The 12,213-nt window shown below is 35.2% G+C and overlaps 1 long non-coding RNA gene across 1 annotated transcript in view; it reads left to right on the top strand.

The window, feature by feature from the left end:
- The window catches only part of LOC149747919 (uncharacterized), a 35,113-nt gene that overhangs the window by 20,123 nt on the left and 2,777 nt on the right, over positions 1-12,213 (top strand). The window contains exon 5 of the long non-coding RNA XR_016395265.1: positions 11,497-11,612. This is a non-coding gene — a long non-coding RNA (uncharacterized LOC149747919). The remainder of the gene's footprint in view (positions 1-11,496; positions 11,613-12,213) is intronic.

Consider the following 12,213-nt stretch of genomic DNA (forward strand, 5'->3'; position numbering starts at 1 on the left):
TTACCCTATAGTTTTTTACACAGATGTACAACAATAATCGTTGTCATGTTATTTGTAAATAGCCAAAAAAAACCCAAAAAAACAAAAAGCTGGAGATCCATCAATAAGGACCTAGTTCTCTTAAAAATTATGGCACATCTGTGCTTGCATGCAGACGTTTAAAGGAAGGAAATAGAGCTATATATGCTACTAGAAAGAAGTCCAAGATACATTGTTTCATGTAGAAAAAAAAAGGCAAGTTGGAGAACATATATTGTAATCCCATTTGTCTGAAGTAAATATTTTATGTATATACTCTGGAAAAAACACTGGGAAGTAGGAGTGTGAAAAGTACTTTTTCTTTGTACGTTATTCTGTACTGTACCATGTCTTTTATTTTCTTTCTTTTTTGTTTTCTTGTTGTTCTATTTGTTTGCTTGTTTGTTGCCATGAGCATGTATGATTTTTATAAAAACATACAGCTAATGGTGAAAGTCATTTTTACCTATATTAAATATTTTATTGAATGTCCCTAAATCGGCTGGGAGCCACAATATCTGGATTTTTTCCAAGAACAGGAACAAGATTAAGAATGTTATCAGCCCCTTTTCCTCTTGTCTCCCTCATAGCATCCCTGGTGGAGAGACTCTTCTTTAATTGTTGACTACAGAGAAAAAGGTGCCTCTGAGGCCAGAAGATGCTTAGGGACATGTGCACACCAGGTCGAAGGGGAAAGTGGGCTTTAAAAACAAGAGTTAAATGTGCTTTTGTAAAGAACCTATATTTATGTGTGGCCCTTCTTCACCTCCTCTCATACTGTGTCACTTAGCAGCTATTAATTACAAGTAAGGGAAAGTGGAGAGGAATTAAAGGCACGAAATGAAGCAAATATTTTGAAGCTCTCTTTGGTAGGAGATATTCCAATTCCAAATAACTCTTCCAATTCTAAATAGTAGCACAAGAACCAGGATTGCTTCACCTCATGTAGACATCAGTTATGTGTGGAGAAAAAAAATAAAATATTCGTGCTACAGGAGAGTGACTTTTGCAGACTGAAAAGCAACTGTGATACACTTACAAATGCTTATTTCAGTGAGACTTTCTGCCATTGGACTCAGTGCACAGGGGTGAAAAAAATGGAAGGAGAGAAATAGGCTGTCCTAATAGCTGTTTTATTTATTTCTCTTCTTTTCTCAAATTTTCTTGCAAACTCCTTTGCAGGTAAAAGTTTATTTTAGTAGGCAGTACCTTGGTTGAAGCTGCTTTTCAAAGGAGGAGGATGGATGAATCTGTCCTCTTCCTAATTGCTTTGTGAAGCCTTCCCTTCTCCCTAATCTCACTGTATTTTCTCAAGAAATGAGGCACTTACATATCCCAAGGGGTTAAATGGAGATTTCTGCTGCAGAGGGTAAAGTAGGGAGTTTGCTGCATTAATCATTGAATAACATCAATCAAGCATCCGCTTGGGCAGTTAAATTTCTGTTGAACAAAGTACAGAAGTACCTGGGGAATGTCTCCCTCTTTGTAAGTGGTATCATTAGACATCTGTCATGAAGGCCTTGTGAAAATAGATTTTGGGATGCAAACAAAGTCATTTCAATGCTAACACAATTATAGGCACATAATAATATTCTATAAAAATTACTGAATTAATAAATAAAATTGTAAAATAAATTATTGCACCAATTTCCTAAACAAACTATTAGTTACTTTCTTACTCCAAATTTGTGTGCTCATTGCTGCAAGAAGTATCTTCCTTAAGCGCCATTTTGATTTTTCAGACTCATTTTCAGAAACTATAATAGGTCCAAATTTTTGCTCTCATAAAATCCATTTTGCTGACCCATGTTGAAATGTTTTTTAACAATTAGTTATCTTCTCCCTAATTTCCCTTTTTAAAAATTATTGTATATTTATATTATCTTTGCTAGCCTAGAACACACGTGAATCTGCCTCATAAATTGCTTTCTTCAGCCCAAATGCTACTTTTGCCATCTGCAATGCCTTTCACCCTCTCCTTTACCATTACAGATCAATTCTATTCTGCTCTTATTGCCATTTGTCATTGCAGCCAGATTTGCAGGGTATAAGTACAGAGCAGTGTATTTACAATAATAAAGTTAAGGAGCATTTTATTTCTGTTTTATACAGCTTCGTGTCAACTCAATGCAGTCTTATTTATCTTTAGTGGAATATGAGCACATTGGAGGCAAAGTCTGCTTTCATGACTTTCTTACTCTTATCAAAATGTCTAACATATACGAGAGGCTTTATAGCCTAATGTGAAGCATCTGATAGCATCTCAGAAAAAGGTCATAGTGACTTCATTTGAAAATAAAAGGAAATATCATATTGATGAGTCAGTAGTAAAAAAAAAAAGTGTCAAATATTTGCAAATCAATCTAAAACTATAATGAAATTCCAAACAAAGTCCCAGCTGTGGTAGATCTATGGATTTTTTGTTTTGTTTTGTTGGAATACATTTTTTAAAGCATTCTAAAATTCATCATGAGAAATTTTAAAAAATTTATTAGGGAGAATATACCACATCAGTTATTTGCAAATATTTAAAAGCTAGAATGATTAAAGCTATGGCACTGGTAGAGAAATAGATATATAGATCAGTAGAACATAACTGAGGGATCAAAATGATCCATGTACATAAGGGGAATTTAGTTTTCCCTGGAGATAATATTTTGTATCAGGGGATAAAGAATGACTTAGTCAACAACTGTTAAAATATTTGGTTATCCTCTTGGAAAAGTAAAAACTTAGATCTCTATCATATAGCAAAATAAGTGCCAGATGGATTAACAGTTTCAAAGTAAGTTTAATAAAAACAAAATAACACATAAAAGTATTAGTGGATATTGTAGGCAAATATTTCTATAATATGTAAGAAGAGAGAACTTTCTGAAAAATGATACCAAAGAGAAAATAAAAAGAGAAATCCTGATAAAGTTTTAAAATCCTGCATAAAAATACCATAAACAATGTGTAACAGCAATGAACTGTCTGAAAAAAAATTAATGCTATGTAAGACAAAGGGTTAAATACTCAATATATAAAGAGTCTTTTAAAATCAATATGAAAAAGAATGCCTTAATAGAAAAATGATCAAGGAACTTCAAAAAGCAACATATAAAAGAATAAACACTTCCTACTGTATAGCACAGGAAACTATGCTCAATATCCTGAGATAAACCATAATGGGAAAGAATATAAAAAAGATATATATATATATATATGTGTATATATATGTATGTATATATATATATATACAACTGAATCACTATGCTGTATTGCAGAAATTAACACATTTTTAAATCAACTATACTTCAATTAAAAAAACACAAATAGCAAACAAATTTTTAAAAATGTTTAACCATCCCAGTAATCAAAAAATGCAATCATATTCTTAGCCTATCTGATTGTCAAAGATTGGCAAGAATGATACCTGCTGTTGGAATGGGTATGGGATAATGGAGCACTTTTATTCACTGCTGGTGGAAGAGTAAAGTTGTACAATCTTATGGAGTGAAATCTGGCAATACATCTCAAAAGACTTTAAAAGGATATATCACATGACTTATACATTCCATTAGAAGTGGGGAAATATATGCATAAAGGAATGCTTACTGCAGCCTATCATTGCAGCAAAATGCTTGGGAAAACATGCGTTATTCAGGAAAATCCCAAATAATAATAGTTTAAAGAAGGTAGAAATTTGTTTTCCTGCCATGTAAATAAAGTCCTAAGATAAGCAATCTGCAAACAACAGTGACCCAGGTTCCTTCTATCTTGTGTCTACAACCTTTTCTCTATGAGAGTTCTACCTTATGGTCCAGGATAGTTATTTGATCTCCAAGCATCTCATCCATACACATCAGAAGTCATATATGAAGATACACGAGGAAGAAATGAGGGCAGAAAAGACACAGTTCTTCTCTTTAAGGATACTTCCTGGAAGTTGAACATGACACTTCCATTTGGTCACATGGCCACAACAAACTGGAAAGGAAACTGGGAAATACGTTCTTATTCCAAACAACACCTTCCAGCTAAAAACTAGGAGTCTTGTTACTAAGGAAGAAGGGAAGAAGGGATATTAGGAGATAACCTGCAGTCTCTAACACATAACCAAAATGTTGACTCATAAATGGTTCAACAGCAAATAAAGTATGGTACATTGAGACAATGAATTATTTATCTACTTATCTCTTATTGATCTATCTAGTTGCCCTTTCATATATGTTTTCTATCTGTGTTGAAGTACCTTTTAGTTTCTAAAATAATAGAATCTTTAAATTGTCTTGTTCGTTTTTTAACTTCTGACTGTATTGCATTGTGATATGTAATGTGCTCTGTATGAAATGAATACTTTGGTATTTGTGTGACTGGACTGTGGTCACTCTCTGATAATTATCTGTTTTCTTTAATTATTGGGAGCAGGATTCTGTATATGTCCATTATACCAAGCTTATTGTGTTGTTCAAGACATTTTATACTTCCTAATTATTTGTGGGCTTTCTATATCAGTTTCTGAGAGATGTGTGTTAAAAATACCCATCATGGGACTTCCCTGGTGGTGCAGTGGTTGAGAGTCCGCCTGCCGATGCAGGGGATGCGGGTTCGTGTCCCGGTCCGGGAAGATCCCACATGCCGCGGAGCAGCTGGGCCCGTGAGCCATGGCCGCTGAGCCTGCGCGTCCGGAGCCTGTGCTCCGCAACGGGAGAGGCCACAACAGTGAGAGGCCCGCGTACCGCAAAAAAAAAAAAAAAAAAAAACCACCATGACTGGGGAATTTAACAATTATTTTAGTATATATCACTATGTGTCTTTACATATTTTGAGGCTAGGGTTTTGGGTGCATGCAAGTTCAGGATTATCTTATTTTCTTGGTAATTTTTTTTTTTATCATTAAAGAACAGTCCTTTTTAGCTAATATTATTGCCTTAAATTCTGTTTCATCTAATATTGCTTTTCTACTTTTATTTTAGTATTTACGTGGACTATTTTTCCCATAATTTTACTTCAGATTTTGAGGTTCATTGTCTTTTATGCTTGCAAAGGGCATACATATAGTATTTGTATTTCAATTCAGATGATTTCTGCTTTTTAACAGGTGAATTTAATATTTACATTTATTAGGATTGCTGATAGTTGGATTTATTTATACATCTCATTTTGTGTTTTCTATTTACCATATCTTTCTTCACTATTTTGGGTTTTTTTCTTTCTATTGGACTGATTGAACTTGTTCCCTTTTTCCCCCTCCAGTGTTTTGGAAGATACATATTCTATTTCTTTCAGAGGTTATTACCCTTGAATTTTGAATATGTTGCACTTGACTTAAGAAAGACTGAAGTTCATCAACAGCTCTGATCTCTCTTCTCTGTTATCGTTGTCTAGTTTATTAGTTTCACCTGTTTTTAAAGATCTCTCCAAATTAGCATTTATTATTAGGGCCATAGGGAATCCCACACATAGCACTTCTCTGGAATTCAGAACCAATATGGAGGAAGAAGGAAGGAGAGAGGCAGGAATAAGAGATGGAAAATCAAAATACAATATTAGCTTTATTTCAGATAAAGCTGATTGGAGAAAGTTACTTAAGGTCTGTGGCCAGATGGGCTTGCTGATACTGTACTTTATTCCTGAATTAGATGGACTGAGGCCCCGATGGCACAGTGAAGCACCAGCAGGTTTCCCTAATAAGGCCGGTCATGCACCACCTGGACACAGGCAGCTTTCCTTCAGTGAGGCAGGCAGTTCTGAAGGAGAGAGAACAACAGGGGCTGAGCCAAGCATCTTGCTTGGGTCTTCCTCCTAAACTCTCCAAACCTCCTGCTTTTGGGGAGGAATGGTTAAGGGAGCAGAGAGAAGTTGAGAGTGTTCTTATACTACTCCTTATGAAGATTGGAGCAGAATTTCTTTTCTATGGATGTATGAGTGGGAAGTAATTGTTCTTGTCAATAGTGTTTTCTATAGTCCCTGCTTCAGGCTGATTTCCCATGAAGCTAATGGTTCCGCTTCAGGGCCCTTAACTTGACAGACGCTCCCGAGGCCCTGATCCCAGGAGATAGCAGCAGCTCCAAGAAAGTTGAAGAAATGAAGTCCTGCTAGCCTGGAGGTTGCCCTGGTGGTGGTCTTGGAGCTGCAGGAGGGGGGCGGGCATTGGGCACCATTCCTGGTGACAGCCTACACTCTATGGACCCCATGCAGCATCAGCATCTTCCCCAAGGAGAAGAATCTGACTGAGACACTGTTCCACTCTCAGCCTGAGGGCCATGTGACTTGGCTTTGTGGTCACCTTGGCACACGGCACTGCTGAGAACTGCCCTGGCACAGTAGGGGGTGGGAGGGTTGCTGGGCGTGGTGAAACCCAGCCGACTTTGGTCAGCCTGCTGTGACAGTGGGATCAAAGGACTGGACTTATCTGACGACTCTCCGACCACTACTAATGAATGTGAAGCTAAAATAAACTTTTCTAAACTATGATTTTTTTTTAAAGAACAAATTTTGACCAACTGTGTCAGAAGACTGGTTTATCTTTCTACTTCTTTGTATAGGTGATATTTAAAGGTAATTATCACATTAAGAGGTGAGCAAGGAGTATGCAGCCAAAAAACAGAAACCAAATTTCACTTCCATAGAGGAAATGAAATTATAATAAAAATAATTAAAGATTATATTACATTCCTGGATTTTTTGAGGCTTTGTAACATTTAGCTGCAATTTAAATTTTTATTCCAAGGAAATACAAACCTTTGTACCTAATTTTCTATTAATACTTTTTTTTTTTTTTTTTTTTTTTACGGTACGCGGGCCTGTCACTGTTGTGGCCCCTCCCGTTGCGGAGCACAGGGTCCGGACACGCAGGCCCAGCGGCCATGGCTCACGGGCCTAGCCGCTCCGTGGCATGTGGGATCCTCCCGGACCGGGGCACGAACCCGTGTCCCCTGCATCGGCAGGCGGACTCTCAACCACTGCGCCACTAGGGAAGCCCTCTATTAATACTTTGGTATTCTTTTCTTAAAAAGTGTTCCTTGAATTATGGAAACTTTAAGTCCCAGGAAACATGGATCCACCCCTGTTTTTTTTCAATTTTACAAAAATGTTTGCCAATTTTTTTTCTCCTTGTTTCCCACATCTTTTTTTCTGGGTAATTTTCCTTCTTAATCAAGTACATCTTTTAGTAGTTCTTCTAGTGAAGGTCTGTTATGGCCAAACTTTTTGATAAAGTCATTATTTAGCCCTCAGTCATGAATTAAACTTAGCTGGGTAAAGAATTCTATTCAAGATTTTTTTCCCCTTTCAGTACTTAGAGTTGTTATTTCATTTCTGGAGTTTGTCATTGTTGCAGAGAAATGTACTTTTTCCTCTGAGAAAAGGCAATCTGTCTTTTCTCCTTGAGTTTTCTTTCTGTCTTTTGTGCTCTTCAGCGTCACTCTCATCCATCATCTAGGTTTGAATTTGTTTTTATTTAACTTACAAGGGCTGGGGAGTACTGATGTCCTTTTTCAATCCTGGAAATGTATGACTCTTTAGCATTCTATTTTTAAATTGTTTTTAACAAATACTGAGCAGATCCAAAACAATATCTTAAGATATGTGTAAAGTATAAAGAATATGGAAAAAATTTAAAAGAATAAGAATACAACACTTAGGTGCACACCATCCAATGTGTGAAAAGAACAAAAAGAGCATCACCATTATTCTTCAGTTCCCCTGTGCTCCCTCCCCCTGCCACACCACCTTTCCCCTCTCCCTTCAGAGGCTATTATCCTAAACTTAGTATTTATCATTTCTTTCTTTTCTTTGCAGTTCCACAATGAAAATATGTTGTGATGCATGTTTTTAAACATTACATCAAGGGACTGATGCTATATATGTTATTCAATTTGTTTTTTCCACTCAAAATTGTGTTCCTGAGATTCTACTATGTCGTTGAGTATAAGTGTAGTTTATTCCTAGTCATTACTGTATATCTCCCATGTTCTATCCATTCTACTGTTAATGGATATTGGCTTGTTTCTAGCTTTTTACTAGTAGGCATAATGCTACTTTAAGCATTTCATAAATGCCTCCTGGAAAAGGATAGTTTCTCTAGAGTTTACACCTAGGAGAGGAATTGCTAGGTCATAAAGTATGGGCATCTTCATAAAGCAAAATTGCTTTCCAAAGTGATTGTACTAATTTACACTCCCAACGGTGCTATATAAGAGATTGCCTTGTTCCACGTCCCTGCCAATGCATGATAGTTTCAGACTTTCATATTTGCCAATTTTGTGAATATGTAATGGTACTTCATGGTAGAATTAACTTGTATTTTCCTGACTGGTGATGAGACTGAGTGACACTTTATATGTTTATTGGCCATTTATGTTTTCTTTTCCAAAAAAGGCTTGTGTAATTCTTTAGACCCTTTAAAAGTTGCTTTGCCTTTTTTGTATTGATTTGTAATAACTCTTTACATATTCAGGATACTAATACCTTGACAGTTATATATTAGCAACTATTTCCTCCCAGTCTGTGGCTGGTCACTTCATTCTCATTATGGTATCTTTTGATAAACTGATATTATTATTTTTAATGTAGCTAATTTGTCAATTTTTCCTCTGTGGTTTTCATTTTTATTACTTGCTTAAAATTAGATCATAAAAGTATTCTCCTATATTGAATTCTAAAATTTTTATAGTTTTATATTTCACATGTAGCTCATTAATTCACCAGGAGCTGATTTTTTTATATGATGTGATAAAGGGATGTAAATCCTAATTATCTTATGTATCTTATCAGTGTTTGGTTTTTTTTTTGTGGTACGCGGGCCTCTCACTGTTGTGGCCTCTCCCGTTGCGGGGCACAGGCTCCAGACGCGCAGGCTCAGCGGCCATGGCTCACGGGCCCAGCCGCTCCGCAGCACGTGGGATCTTCCCGGACCGAGGCATGAACCCGTGTCCCCTGTATTGGCAGGTGGACTCTCAACCACTGCGCCACCAGGGAAGCCCAAGTGTTTGTTTTTATTTGTATATGTTATTATCGCTCATCTCATTTGTTATGCAGAAGATACATTGTGGGATGCAGGAAAATGTTATTCTGAGAGAAATTCATAGCCTTAATACTTAAAATTTAAAAATTAGGTGTCTGTGTTTCCAGATTTGAAAGTCAAGGAAAGTATAGCAGAAAAAAAACACAAAGGAAGTGGAATAAAAAACACTATAAAGAGCAGAAACAAATTAAATAACTATCATATAAACAATATCAATCAAACAGAAATCATATTAAGTAACAGAGAGGCGCAACAAAGCCAAAATATTGTTTTTTGAAAAGACTAACAAAATAAACTAAGGTGTGACTACTCAAGAAAAAAAGAAAAGGCACAGATAAATGTCATTAGATTCTACAATGAGATATCACCTCACCTTATGCCTGTCAGAATGGTTATCATCAAAAAGATCACAAATAACACATATCGGTGAGGTTGTAGAGAAAAGGGAATCCTAATGCATTGTTGGTGGGAATGTAAATGTGTGTAGCCACTATGGAAAACAGTATGGAGGTTCCTCAAAAAAGCTAAAAATAGAACTACCGTATGATCCAGCAATTCCACTCCTGGGTACATATCCAAAGAAAAAGAAAACACTAATTTGAAAAGAGACATGCACCCCAGCATTCATAACAGCATTATTTACAATAGTAAAGAGTTATGGAAGCAACCTAAGTGTCCATCAATAGATGAATGGATAAAGAAGACACGATATATATATACAATGGACTGCTCAGTCATAAAAGAGAATAAAATTCTTCCATTTGCAACAATGTGGATGGACCTAGAGAGTATCATGCTTAGTGAAATAAGTCAGAGAAAGACAAATACTGTATGTTATCACTTACATGTGAAATCTAAAAAATAAAATGAATGTATATAACAAAACAGAAACAGACTCACAGATATAGAGAACAAGCTAGTGGTTACCAGTGGGGAGAGGGATGGGAGGAGAGGCAAGTTAGGGGTATGACATCAAGAAGTACAAACTATTATGCAGAAAAGAGATAAGCAACAAGGATATATCATACAGCACAGAGAAATATAGCCGTTATTTTGTAATTATTTTAAATGGAGTATAATCTATAAAAATATTGAATCTCTATATTGTACACCTGAAAATAATATAATATTATAAATGAACTGTACTTCATTAAAAATCATTAAATTGATAACATCATAAATTCAGATGTAACAAATTTAAAAGATAAGGAAATGCTTTTAATTAACTTCATGCTAATAAAATTGAAAATTTAGAAGAAAACATGCAAATTTCCAGGAAAAAATGTATATTAATTTTGCATCTATCTTGCTAAACTCTCTTAGTAATTTTAATAATTTCTGTGTGGATAATTCTGGGTTTTTTACATAAAACAATCATACAACATGTAAATTGTAACAGTATTTTTCTTCTCCCACTATCTCTGAATGTCTCTACAACTTTTTCTCTGGGATGCCTCTTAGAAGTATATTGAAACTTCTCATTCTATCTTCCATGTCTCATAACCTCTCTTTATATTTCCATCTTGTTATCTCTGTGTTGCATTATGGGTGATTTATTCAGATCTATTTTTCAGTTGACTATTTTACATGATTATTCATTGAGTTTTTAATTTGAATGAACTAATCTTTTATTTCCAGGAGTCCAATTTTGTTCTGTTTGAAATCTGCTTATTCTCTGCTCATATTGTTCCTTTGTTTCATTATTTCAATTCCTTCTTTTACTTGTTTAATCATTTTAAACATAGCAATGTTTATAGTCCCTTTCAGAGTGTTCAATTTTCTGTGGTTCTTTGGGTACTAATTTTGTTAATTATTGAGACTTTTGGTCGATCCTCATTTCCTCATATGGTTTATAATTTTATATTGTGAGCTCATCTTAAGCAGTGATGGTTCTTCTGTGTGAGTCCTACATATCCCAAATTATGGATTTGCCCCCTGTAATGAGGATTTACATTTGGTTCCTGGAGTTTTCGTGGACCAAATTTGTGGGGTTTTTCCCAACTTTTTCACTAATCAGCTGAGAATTCTCATGCTGTAAGACCAGAATAAAATTAGATCCTACACTCAGGTTTGGGGTTTTAATTTCTTAGATGTTTCTTTTTCATTCATACTCACACTTGAATAGTACAAGATTCCTTGCTCTTTTTCCTTGCTGGAGTTCTTTTTAGTGCCATTTTTATGGACTAAGCAACTTTGCAAGAGCCTGTCCTTAATTCAGACTTTTAATTCCAGATATTCATCTTAAGTGGACCCAAGGCCATGTCTCTTGTCTCCATGTGAGGTTTATACTCCAACTCCATTCTCTAGGTGCTGGTTCTATCAGTCCAACCTTACAGCTTGAGCTACTAGAGGATTTTCCTTTCTTCCTTCCTGGCCCAATTATCTACTTTTAGAAACACAATTTATTTATCAGTAATTTATTGTATTGATTATGTTTACCCCAAATATCTATGTGTTTATTACAGGAGTGTGTCTGCATCAGTGCCTCAGGTTGCTGAACCGGAAGTCGAAAAAAAGGCTCGATTTACACCCAAATTTACATCATATTTAAATAAATAGTCTCTGTTGAATGGGATTACAGGTGATTCTGATCTTCTATTAAAGTCTTTTATTGTCTAGACTTTATACAATGACTATGCAATAGTTTTATTAGTTGAAAATATTATTAAATGATTTCAATTTTGAAAAGAAAGTTTAATGAAAGCTAGATTAGGGTATCATATTACTGTATAGTTCATAAATTATTTTGCTCTTTATGTGAAGCAGGGAGAGAAGTCACACAAATTTCTAAAATTATTTTATGTTTGACTTCAGAATACATTACAAATGAAACATCACTATTTCAGGCTAAATGAGGAAAATGAATCTAAGTCTAAAGCCTGAATATTTTTAATGCTTTTTAAATTTATTCAAGTAAATGCAATAAATGGAACAAGAAATGGTGTTATTAGGAAAGGTTCTATGTTTTATAACAAACAAATATTAGTTGTTTTATGCTTTTAAGTAGAAAAATATTTCCCACTCCCATCTCTACTCCTCAATCCTTGTATTTACTAGTTTCCATTAAAGTCATGTATCCTTGAGGTTGTTGGACTGATAACTTTTTAAATGCCTATGGTTTCAATTTCCTAATGATATTTTTGTATGTTTGTTTCTGGGTATATCTGGGGATGTGGGATGTG

This window comes from Delphinapterus leucas, chromosome 12, assembly GCF_059928025.1.
Source record: "Delphinapterus leucas isolate spDelLeu-1000000601 "Yukka" chromosome 12, BTC_Dleu_Yukka2, whole genome shotgun sequence".
Taxonomy (NCBI): Eukaryota; Metazoa; Chordata; class Mammalia; order Artiodactyla; family Monodontidae; genus Delphinapterus; species Delphinapterus leucas.